Here is a 12,911-nt window from a genome sequence, read left to right as displayed (position 1 = left end):
TTTAAGTGGAGGTCCAACTTGGCAATTTGGTCTTAGAAAGTTTACTCTAATATCAGCATGCAGTTCAGATGCCTGGAGACATCCTGGTGCAAGTGTCCAGGAAAGAGTTAGATAGATGAGCTCATAGCTGGGTGGAGAAATGGGCCTTTTACCAAAGGATATCAGGTCAGAGATCTTTTGGAAGAGGACATTGTCTACCTTCATTTCACCCATTTGGACCCTTTTAGTGAGTTGGGTTCCACCTATGGCCAAGGATGCACATCCCAGTCATGTTCTTTGGCTCCTTTGCTCAGCAGGCCTTTCCTGGCTTATTATCCTGCAGAGTCAGACCCTGTTTGGAGGCCTCCTCCCAAATAGGTTTGAACTCCTCTAATCAGGAAGCCTGATACCCTCCAATTAAGATGAATAACAGGTTTACTGCTTCTTGCGATAGGTACTTTGTAAAGGCTTAAAATTCTAGTCCTGGAGGAATAGGTGTGGAGACCTGCTCTGCACCAGCACACTGGAATTCACTTTTCTGCCTGGTTTGAAAGCTCTCTAAGCTCCTTGAATGAGGTGAAAGGCCATGTGCTTCCCAAGGCTCATTAGCTTTGTGCCATCTCCATCTGCAGAACAGAGCCATGACTTGGAGCAGCGCTGGCTCTCGGGTGATAGGAGGGGAAGTTGAAAAGCACAAGAGAGTGGCTTGGGTTTGGCCTCAATGTCTAGAGGACACTAATTACAGTAAGGAAGTCAGACTCAGGCTGCTTTTTTGCACCTTCTTCCTTGTCTTTCTAAAACTGCACTGGGACTAAAAAACTATTGGCCTAAGTTAGTGAAGGAAGGATCTACTTACTCGAGAGAATGCTGGCCTGTTCAAAATACGATCTCCTTTAGGAGAGAAAATTAACTTATAATCAGCCTACTGCTCACTGGTGTGGTGACCAGCTTTGTGTTCATTTACATGCATGGGAAGACTTGAGTTCCTTGTGGCTTAGGAGTAATTTCATATCATCTCTGCATTCCCAGCCTGCATCTAGGGATATCTGGCACATAGTAGGTGCACACACTCTCGATAGATATGTAGATATATAGAGATATATACACAATAATTCAGACCTTGGAAGTAACACAGCCCCGCAGAAGTAACACAGCATTTATCTGTGACCTTGAGAGTCACAGAGGAGCAACTAGAGCCAGCCAGCCATCAGGGCCTCTACTTCTACTGCTGACTACCTCTGTGATAGTGCTGGGGGTTGAACCAAAGGTCTCATGCATGTTAGACAAATGTTCTACCACTCAGCTATACCCCAGCCCTTTTTATGTTTTATTTATCCTGAGACAGTCTTGCTAAGTTGCCCAGGCTGGTCTCAAACTTGTGATTCTGCCTCAGCCTCCCAAGGAGTTGGTATTACAAGTGTGCACCACTGTGCCAGGTTTCTCAATACACTGAAAAATCAATTTTAAAATTCTAGTAGCTGGGGTACTATTGTCACCATTTTACAGATGACATAGATGAGGCACAAAGGTGGGCAGCATTTGTCTCACGTTGCAGAAGTAGCAGATCAGACTCTTGAATCCAGCTTGCCTGACTCCAAGGCCTCTGCTCTGTGTAAAGTCACAGAACATTGAGTAATCACATGGCATACTCTGCCCCCTATCACTGGAATTTGGGACCACATAGATACATGTGTGAGCCTCACTGGGGAGTGCAGAGAATAATTTGTGATAGCAGGATCCTGGAGGCAACACAGATAGACTAATAATCCTGAGAAAGAATGATCTTCATAGAAGTCTTTGTGAAGGTGAACCCCTTGTGGCTGAGATAAGGCTTCAGGGAGGAGGTGTTATTGTAGCCAGAACTGGAAGCACACTTAGACTTGAACATGTGAAGATGAAGCAGAGGAGGGCCTAGACCATGGAAACTGCACCTGCAGAAGCACAGAGGAGGGGCCAAAAATACATAAATGTCTCTTGTAGCCATTGCCTAGTTGGTCCCCTACAGGACTGTTTTTATAAGGTAGCTAGCAAGTTCTTTTTCAAGTACTGACATGTGTGTCACTGTGTGGCATAGAACAAGGCACTTCCTCTTCTGGGTCCTAGTTTTGCTGTCTAACATTGCTCCACCACAAAACCTACTCTTCTAAGTTCTCATCTTTTTTACTCTTGGTCCTATAACCACATAACACAGATCTCCTGACCCATCTCTGATCTTACAGTTAGGCTTCTGATCTTGGCTAAGCCACATCCCATCATGCTCAAGATCTTTAACCTTTCCTGGGCCCTCCCAATGCAGTTCTTCTCATACTCCAAGAGCCCTCACTCTTGGTCCCCAAATGAGCTATTTCAGTGTCTACAGCTATTCACCAGGCCACTGCTCACAGATATTCCTTCCTCCTACCTCACTGAGAACATTGAGAGCATTAGTCAAATACTTTCCTATTATTATGGATGGTTCCCTACACAGCCCATGCCCACATATCTCTCTGCCTGTGTTCCCTTGCCCAGGGGATGAACTGCCCTGTAAGCCTGTCTTGCCAATTATGCTTTGGGTCCAGTGTTTGCCAACTTGTTAAGAGGAATCTCAGTGGAACATCATCCCTTGCTTTCCCCATGTTTTCAAACCCTCCCTTCCCTGGCTCTTTCCAGCATATAAACATGAAATAGTTGCCATATAATAGATGTTTACTCCGTGAAAGATGTATGTGACAGTAGACACATTGCATAACATTTATTTAACCTGTACGTGAGCCTAATATTTGATATCTATATACTGTTTTGCAGATGAGAAAGCTGAGGCACAGAGAGATGAAATAACTTGCTCAGGTCACATGTTGGATAGATGGATGGATGGATGGATGGATGGATGGATGGATGAATGGATGGATGTTTAGTTAAATGGCCTGGTGACTAGATAACCAGTTAGATGATCAGGCAGTTAGGTGGAGGGACAGACAGATGGATAGATAAACAGAGAAACAAAGAAAAGGAGAAGTTCTTAATCCAACAGAGATTCAGTTGGGGTGAGGAAGCAGACTCAGACTCTGATTTTAGAAATTGTGTATTCTAACTGTGGCAATGATCTAATTTACAATTAACAGTCAGGGAACCACTGTCAGATTACATCAGGTTTTACCTCAACCTGATCCCACAATTCACAAACCAAAAACCTGTATTAGTATAATCACCTTTTATTCTAGCTAAGTACCTTTGAGCATTTCTCCAAGCAGTCTCCTTGACTCCAGTACAGGAGTGCAAGTAGCCTTACAGGACTGCTAAGAAGCAGGAATGAGGTAACGTTTATGTGCCATCAACAACAGCTCTGCAACATTGTGGAAATTTCATTTCTTTCTTATTTTTGCCTTAAGTGCTAGGTAGATTGACTTGAATTTTAAGACTACCAGGATTTTAGAGAAATCCCTCAAGTGGGCAATAACTCAGATGAACTAGTGATAAAACAGAAAATCCAAGCAGAATTCATCTTAAATTGTCAAACTCACTATTAAAATTTCTTAAGGTCACTCTCCAAATCTCAATTCCTAAGCAAAATAGAAATATTTGACTTATCAAATTTGACTTACAAACAGACTTCCCAAGAGGTCACATGGGGCCCAGACTCTGTTCCCACATCCCCAAGAATTTTAAAAACATCTTCATCTGCATCCATTCCTTGTTCAGCAGAAAGTGTGCAGAAACATGGGTGGGGTCCCTACCACTCCCTATTTGGGGCAATTTTGAGCATCTTTCCAAGTAGAAAAAAATTTTATGGGAAAATTATGTGTAAGTCTCTCCCTTTAGGGGAAAGACACAGCTTCCCCTACCAGCTATTTTAATGAACAGGATTGTAAAATAAGTCCAGACAAATTAAAACATAGCCATGATAGGTCCCAGGCTTCATCTGGGCTTGTATGTGGATTAGAGTTTAATAAGAGAAGCCCGGGGCAGCTTCTCCCTTACGTATACACTTTGGGGCATAATTACCAATAGCCAAATCTTAGATCTTTTCTTTGCCCTCTTCACCTCTTCCTCATATGTTCACCTCCCTCAAGGAAAGACAACAGGTGCAGTTTGGGCATTGGCACAAAGGAAGATGTTTCTGAGGATAAGGACTGAGAACTTTTACAATCACAACTCAGAAGATGAGTGTCTAAGAAGGTTAGGTGCAAAGAAATCTGAGCCTCTATATGAATATATTTGACAAAATAACTTGTGTGCACTATGACAGTGAGTCAAGCCAACAAACATACACTTCTTTCATGAAACTTTTTTTTCCCAATTATTTATTCTTTCAACAAACATCTGTAGAAAGCCATGCTGTGCCATGCCTGGTGCTAGTGCTCAGGAAACCAAGATGGATAAAAGCTAGACTCTGCTGTCAGGTGGGATTCTAGTCTAGAAAAAAGATACACAAGTGAGATGGGAAAGAGATTGCTTGGGCAAGGGAAAGTGCTTGGGTTTGACTTCCTACAAGAAAAGAGTTAATGTGTCAGGCATGGTGGCATGCACCTGTAATCCCAGCATCTAAGGAGAATGAGACAGGGGTATCATGAGTTCAAAGCCAGCCTCAGAAACTTAGTAAGGCCCTGAGCAACTCAGTAAGATCCTTTCTCTAAATAAAATACAATAAGGCTGGGGATGTGGCTCAGTGGTCAAGTGCCCTGGTTCAATCCCTGGAATCCCCCCACTCCTACCTCCTCCTGTCGGAGACCTGCTCCAACAGGGGGTCTCAGGAGATGAACGGATGGTGAGGAGTCAGCGAAAGAGGGGTGGAGAAACAACACAGACACCAAAGTGCAGGTGTTGATCCCAATCTTTACTTGTGAACTTGATCATATATACTTTTAATTTTGGCAGGCTCACAGTACTTTGTGGTTACAAAACAGGAATCATTATTCAAAGAAACAAAAAATTACCTAGCTACAATCAGAATAGAAGAATGTATCTTGGCTTATGCATAAGCAAACATTTGTACTTTCAGTTCGTGTTTTGCTTTGAGCTGTTTCTGCTTAGTTAACTTTTAATAATAATTACAAATGTCCCAAACTATTGGCCTATACCTTGACTATTCTTTCTTAACTTACTGACTGGAACCAGTGCCATGGTTATGGCAAGTGGTTGACTTGTTATTAATTTTAGTCAAACAAGAGTAAGAGCACAAACCAGTGTGCACAGGAACAAGAACAAGTTGCCCAGTACTAAGCACTAATCTGTCTTCTTAACATTAATTTTTCTCCTCTAGATTTTAATTTAATTTCTCAAAAACTTCCTTGACAGGAATACAGGGAGTTTTTCATTAGACATTAACAATTTACACTCCACAGCTGAATCATTGCATTTAGAGCAAACAGATCCATTCTTTAGAAGTAGTTGCATTAATTGGGAAAGTCATGTTTTTTTCCTTCATACTTAATGGTCATATGAGAAGTCACAACTATACTTATTAAAGGAGTACAAAAACAAATTAGCCCATTCCCAGAAACATACTGCACTCCTCCAGAGGATGGACGCCTTGCGCTATCCACCTCAGTAGGGCCTTGCCATTGCCTGAGTCAGGGGAGGGGCGCAGCATCCTCCCACCCCACCCCCCCCAAAAAAAAATAAGAAAGAAGGAAGGAAAAAGAAAAGAGCTAATGTGTTCTTGAGTCTAGTTGGGTCATCTTCAAGACCCTGTTATAGTTCAGGCAAGGAATGAGAAATTTAGGACAGTTGGAGATCATCACCTGATTTCAAGAAAAATATCATCCTACACATACAAATGGCTTCTACCTAGCTTTTAATAGTCTTGACAATGGTGCCATCCAGGTGACCAGAACAAGAGCTTCATACCCAAATATTGAGGTTACTATTAGAAAAGCAAATATTTGGCTCATCCGGAAGCTGATCCTCTGTTAGGGAGCATGGAGCTCTGCTGATACAGTATGTCTTAGGGCTTCATCAACCAGTCATGCATGCAATATAGTTTACATAGAGCTTCTTACACATACCTCTTCCTTTAATTATCACCATCCACCCTATAGGAGGGAGATAATTATTACTCTCTCCATTTAAGAAGTGAAGAATTACAGCTCAGAGAGATTAAGTAATTTTCCCAAGAACCCATAGCAGGGAAACTAGGGAGTCAGTCTACCCTACAGCCTGTATACTCCCTACTACCTCCACAGATACCTGCCAGGCCCCAGACCTTCAGCATTCAATCAGAAAGCTTGGATTTTGATCATATGAAAGTCAGCCGGCAATTATCAAATGTTCTTGTATTGGATGTTTCCAAAGTCAGAATTCACATCTGATCTTCAGCCTTCAATCTAGTCTACTTATCACTGCTTCTCATTTCCTTTTTTTTATAAAAACGTGTCTGTGAAATTTATTATATTCTGATCACACACCAGGCACTAGGCTAGACTCTTCACTTTGGCTCACATTTGCTCATGTAGTTCGGTAGATTTAGGTCATGTTCATCTGTCATGTCAGACCTAAACTCCTTGAGGTCATCCCCACTTGTATCCTCAGTGCCAAACAACCCTCTAGAGTGAGCCATGTTGTCTCAGTTTACAAAGAAGGAAACATGAGACTTAGGAACTGCAACCCAAATTTCACCAAGGCCCATTTCTATGATGTAAAAGGCATATGAGCTGTCAAAGCACATTCTGTAACATCATCCTGTTTGGATCTCACCAACTACTCTGTGAAGTTACATCTGCTTTAATGTCAAAGCAGAATCTGAGAAGGCAAAAATAGAGCTATTCCTTTATTTCAGGAACAAAAATAATAAATCAAAGTATTTGGGAGAATAAATAACAAATAGGGACTAAACCTGAGGACAGATGATAAAGTAGCAGCATAGGTTTCTGCTTCCATCATGTATCAGTGGGTCTCTTCCACTCAAACTGGCCCCTCTGCAAAGGAGAACCCGAGCGCTCCCAGGCTGCATTACCATCAGTTAGCACCCAATAAACATCAAGGTCGCCAGTTCAGGCCCCTTCCATTAAAATGTGTAAGAGCTCACAACCCAGCTTGTAAAGGGCTGTTGGAGGGTGCCCAGCCACTGAGCAGCTTTAGCTTCATGCCAGGAGAGAATGTCTAGTGTCAACTAGCAAGGAAATGGAATGTTTGGATGATCAGACCCACAGTCTCCAGACGCAAAGAGTGAGATCAAGTGTCTGGGAAACTCTGTGTGGAGAATCCCATTTCATCTCATATATATCCAGGGTCTAACTGGATGTAACAAAAAAAGAGGCAGCGAGGCCAGAAGTGGGTGGGAGGAATCTGCTGGAATAAACCAGGAGTTTCCCCTAAAGAAAAGCTTCCCTGGAGGATATAGGATATAGTTGGTTGTTGTTGTTGTTGTTGTTGTTGTTGTTTCCTTATTCTGAGGCTGTTTTCTTATTTGTAGAATGCCTGTCTTGCAATTCTGTGTTGCTTAAGGATGGTCAAAACAAGGAGAACACACAGACACCTACATGACCTTGTAGAATGTCCTTCTCCCATCTGGGTCTTGGTATCCTCACCTCTAAGAAGGATAGCAGCCAAATGTTCTCATAACATCCTCATGATATTTAAGTGAGAAATTGTATGTGAAATATGCTTCTTAAACTGTAAAACATGATCTAAGTGTTAACTAAGCCAAAAATGGCCTTCCCACACATTACCTCATTTGATCCAACACCAAGTCTGTAAAATCTGTGAAGTGGGAATTATTGTCCCCATTTTATAGAAATAGAAGTTGAAGGTTTGATGGATTGCATAACATGCAACTTGCAGATTATTCAGCCAATCAGTGGCAAAGACATGGGTAGACTCCAGATCTGTGGTTTTAATCCATTGCATATATGCCAAATGGTAGAGATAATGGCTATAGGTTATTGGGATGGCTACAGATTATTTGGATAATCTTTGGAATGCCAATATCAGTTTGTGGTTTATTTGGACAAAGACATCCTGGGAGACAGATTGTATCTACTGACCTCTGTATTCGAGTACAAAGTAAAGGCTCTGGCACATAGTAGGCATGTATGGAAGATTAGTAGAAGGATAAATAAGTCAGTATGAATTTATTGAGACCTACTATATATCAGGTACCAAGTGCCCTCTGAAATGGGTGCTGTTATCGTCCCTCCCCATTTTATGGAGGAATCAAATGAGGCTAAGAACCATAGAGTAGGAGGTCAGGTAACTGGCTGAACTGAGATTTGGAATTATATCTGATTGCAAGTCTTACTCTCCTTTGTCCACACTACCTTTAGATTAATTAGTAAAGGAATGTTGTAAGGTCTTCCCTCCATATCCACAGGTTCTGTATCCATTCAACCAACTATAGGTTGAAAATATTCCAAAAAATTTTTTCATCTGTAGTGAACTGATTTTTCTCATTATTATTCCCTAAGTAATATAATCTGACAACTATTTACATAGCACTTATATTGTATTTGGCATGACAAATAATCTAGAGATGACTTAAAATATACAGGAGGATTATAAAGGTTAAATACACATACTTTGCCATTTTATAAAATGGACTTGAGAATCCATGGATTTGGGTATTCAGGGGGTCCTGAAATTAATCCCCCATGGATATTGAGGCTCATGGGGCAGCTATGCCTGTTAGGTAAGACCTGATATCCCACAGGTAAGTCCAGGGCAAGGCCTACCTCTTCTATTCTCGGTCCCCATCAACTCCATATCCCTGCTGCCTAAAAACATGTCCACTTTGGCGCCAGCAGCCTGTCCCTCTCCTGGCTTGGTGAATAGAAGTACTGTTTGCTGTTTACTTTCACACCATAAACTACCACTGGGAAAAGTGCTGAGTAAACCCAAGCAAAGCCCAAGTTGTTCTTCTCCCCGGGGCTCTTGGGAAACCTCCAGCCCTGAACCTAGACCCAGCCTCCGAGTCATCAGGAGATCATTGTCCTTCAGTGGTGTGCAGAAAAGGTGGGAGTTTCAGATGGGATCTAGGGAAGCCTGAGGACTGGAGATTGTCATTATTTATCTCTAGGAAAGGCTACAATGTTGTCTACACTTGATCTCAGCCAAGAGGCTGAGAAGTGTTGCCTAAAACATTGTCTGAAAGGAGCTTTTACAACGTCCTAGATGGGCTGCTAGGGGTAGTAACACTTGGCTCCACAGCCCCACCCTGGCATGGTACATTTTCTGGTGGATAGGTCACTTGGGAAAGGTAGACCTTGCTGGACTTTCAGCCAGGTTGAGCAGTGTGTATACAAATTATTTTTCATCCTCATGTGCCTGTCTCTCTGGGCAACAAAACTTAATTAAGGCTCTATTCTGTGCCAGGACTTGTGCTCGGTACCAGGGATAGAGGTGATCTGAGGAAGGAGAACCTAGTCCAAGCTTGTTCCTGGTCTGACAATGAGACAGTCACAAAAACAAAGAATTACTCTAATGTGTAATATGGGATGAGAAGGAGCAAGAGAATAACCACAGGTTGACTCCCAGGTGACTTCTTGTCACCTGTGACAGGTGAGCCAAGCCTTGGGGGTAGAATTATATTATGTAACACAGTGAGTAATTGTATCATAGACTCCCACAAAGTTAAAGCCTGGAATCTTAAAAACCATCAGGCAGGTTACCCCCTGAAATAGATGAGGAAACTGATACCCAGACAGAAGTGACCTTCTCAGCAGATTAGTGGCTGAGCAGGATTTCACAAACCTCTTTGGACTCCCAGTCTTCAGGAAACCTTTCTTGAGTTAATCAGCCATTACCGTGATCTTTTGTATTGTGCACCTCACTGAGTGCTCACTGAAGCTTGGCTTGGTCATCAGGGGGCTGACCACAGTATCACACAGCACTTGTTCCCCTGGGCCAGAAGTTGTGGCTCAATAAAGTCAAAGAACCTGCACATAGTCACACAGCTCAGAAGCTCCTGAGCCTTGTATAGAATCCAGTTCTTTGGCTCCAATTCAGAGCTATCTCTGTCCCTCCTCCAGCAGCCTCTCTCTTTTCTCAGCAGATGAGAAATCAGATGTGTAGGAAGTACCTCCATTTTGCTTGCATAAGGACACACCATAAAGAGCATTTTTTTTTTAATTTTGCAAACATTTTATCCATTGTCTTCAGGTTAGTAATGAAGGTCGGAGCCTCTGAAATCTAATTTTGTTTTCTTTCCTTTTTCAAAAGCAACTAAAACATTAGCAGTTTCTACACCAGCAGTGTCACTTGGAAGGGAGTAAAGGCACAGATGCCAGTTCACTTAGTTTAAAAGAAATTTAAAGTGTCAGGATTTTCACATGAATGTGAAGACTATTGGGCCACGAAGCATCCGGGTCTCCATCAGAGCCCTGGCAGAGCGCATCCATGGACACGGTTGCTCAGCCTATTTCCTAAAGAGCACTTACGTTTTGGAAGCCTTCACGACCTCTGCCTGCAAGAAGCATGAAGTAGTTGCTGGTCGGAAGCCCGAGGGGCTTGTGAATCAGGCCCTGTGTGCTCCGCACCACTGCACAGACGGGCCTTTGTGAAGGAACAGGTGGCTCCACTCTGGCCCTCAAGTGCTCCCCATACCCCGCCAGCTGTTTGCTTTGAGTCTAAAAGCCCATTTAGATGGAGCTTGGATTTAGGGGGAGGAAGCAGAAAGCCAAGGACAGAGAATAAACTGCAGGTTTTGGACAACAACCCGGAGTATGCCCATGGGGTGGAGGATCCAGCCTCCCCTCACCCCCACTTCAGTTAGAGTCAGAGCTGCTGTGAAACACGGGCCCCAGAACTCTTCACATGCCCCAGCCAGACCCACAAGCTCTTTACTTGGTGACCGGGACTCCTCCTCACTTTGTTTTCACACATAACCAGTTTTTAATTAAATTTGACTTTTTCTCACATCTGTTCACAAGGCCAGTCCCCCTTGGAAGTGGCAAGCACAAAGGCGGAGACTGGCTGGCAGCAGGAAAAGCAAATAGAGCAGAGCCCTCTGTCCCTCCTGTCCTGGTGGGGAAACAACTCAGGGCAGGCTTCGGCCCAGGGCATTGCTGTGGTCCTGAGGCCATTGTCTATGGAGATTAATCTCCCAAGCCTCTGGAATCACTCACAGAAGCCTAGTAGGTAAACAAGTGTGATCCTGTCCCCAGCAGTGACTTGCTCAGTAGTTGTTTCTTTCTCTCCTCCTCCCACCTTCTGCCTACAGAGATCTGTGCTGCCGACTGTGGTGGCCATGGCGTCTGCGTGGGGGGCACCTGTCGCTGCGAGGATGGCTGGATGGGGGCGGCGTGTGACCAGCGAGCCTGCCACCCACGCTGTGCCGAGCATGGGGCCTGCCGCGACGGCAAGTGCGAGTGCAGTCCCGGGTGGAACGGCGAGCACTGCACCATCGGTACGGCGCCCAGGATACCTGGTCTGGGTCTGCAGGACACCTTTGTCTGTGGGGTCACTAGCCTGGGTCCCCATTGCATGTGGGAAGGGGTCAAAAGTCCTTTCATCTGATGACATTATGACTGGCTTTTCCTAGATGTCAATTGGATTTAAATTCACAGTGTGGTGTTTTCAACCTTAGTCTTCCCAGTTTATATTTCCAGGTCCCACTTAGCTGGTTAGCACACCTTGCTGTTTAGCCCTTTCCAGGTGAAAGGCTCAGTTTCCTCACCTGTGGGATGGGGAGAAGAATGCAGGTAAAGAGCACCGCACAAGCCTGCACGCAGTGGAGCAGTCCATACACATAGCCATGGATATCAGCTTCACTGTCTCTGAGTCTCCACTCTCGCTGGCCTCGGAGGCTCCCCAACAGGCCTGGAATCCTGGGGAAGCTCTCCACAGGACCCAGGCCACATCTGCATTTCCCCTCTGCTGCCCTCAGCATCCATCCTGTCTGCATCTGTCTCCTTTCTCCTCTCTTGGGGTCTCCTCAGCACCTGCCCCCGCTGCAGCAGCACTGTTAGCAACTTTAAAAACAAGCTCATCTCCCCGTTGCCTTTCCTCTCTCTGCCTTTCCTACTGGTTTTGTTGATTTTAAACACAGCCAGACGTTTTTCTTGGTTTATTATCCTGGAATGAACACTCACCAAAAGCTCTTTATTGAATCAACTGGTTTCTGTGTGTTTTAACTTTTTCCCCTTCCATTTTTTCAAAAGGAAGGGTCTGTAATCAGATGGTGAGCATGTGGCTTGAGAAAGCAGGATTCCAGGTGCTTCTCCAGCTTGAAGGAGACCTCTTGGGTCTTAGAGAAACTCTTAAGCTTTCAAGGGACAAAGAATTTTAAGCAAAAGGAGCTAACTCTTCTCTTTTAGGGTTTTCTGTTTTGTTTTGTTTTGCCATTCCTTCATACCCTTGGTCCTTGCCCCGATGAAATCACTGAGTTAATAAGTAGCTATGGAACACCTTACACTTATTAATTTAATAATAATGGCTTCTAATTTTCAAATATGTACACTGTGTCAAGCATTGTGCTAAAGATTTTAACTGCATTACTTTATACTTCTTATAAAGCGAAGAAGTATGGATTATTTCCTCTGTTTCAGGACCTGAGTCTAAAGGTCATGTATCTTTTAAAGAGGTAGATCAGGAATTTGCAGCTTGATTTCCTCCTCAGCAGCTGTTTGAAATTCTTGCACCACAAAGGCCAGGTTTTCCATGGTAGCATCCAGCGCATGTCCTTCCCAAGGCTGTGCCTTCTTCTTATTTGAGTGCACTGGAGTCCCTCACCTAATCTGCCCCAGCCCTCGCTCCTCCACAGTGGCAGCAGTCTTCCTGCTCTTCCACAGCCAAAGATAGCATGTCATCTCACTGTCCACTCCTTGATGGCTTCTTTGTGTTAATGTCCTGGAAACCCCTTAATGAGATATGGCCTAGTCCCTCCCCGGGGCCTTCTTCTTTAAACTCCACTTCCCACTCTCTTCTGCCTTTCTGCATGACAGAGGTCAGTCTGACATTTCAGTCTCACAGCCCAGAAGATGGCCCATTCTGTTCAAAAAGAAATCAGAGCCCAAGGATAG

At 43.9% G+C, this 12,911-nt stretch overlaps 1 pseudogene; it reads left to right on the top strand.

Annotated features, from left to right (window-relative positions):
* Positions 1-12,911, top strand: part of LOC143387209 (teneurin-4-like) — a 266,697-nt pseudogene that overhangs the window by 148,514 nt on the left and 105,272 nt on the right.

The sequence above is a fragment of the Callospermophilus lateralis genome, unplaced genomic scaffold (assembly GCF_048772815.1).
Source record: "Callospermophilus lateralis isolate mCalLat2 unplaced genomic scaffold, mCalLat2.hap1 Scaffold_279, whole genome shotgun sequence".
NCBI classification, from domain to species: Eukaryota; Metazoa; Chordata; class Mammalia; order Rodentia; family Sciuridae; genus Callospermophilus; species Callospermophilus lateralis.
The sequence above is the reverse complement of the archived record's forward strand: the minus strand, read 5'-3'. Positions and strand labels throughout refer to the sequence as shown.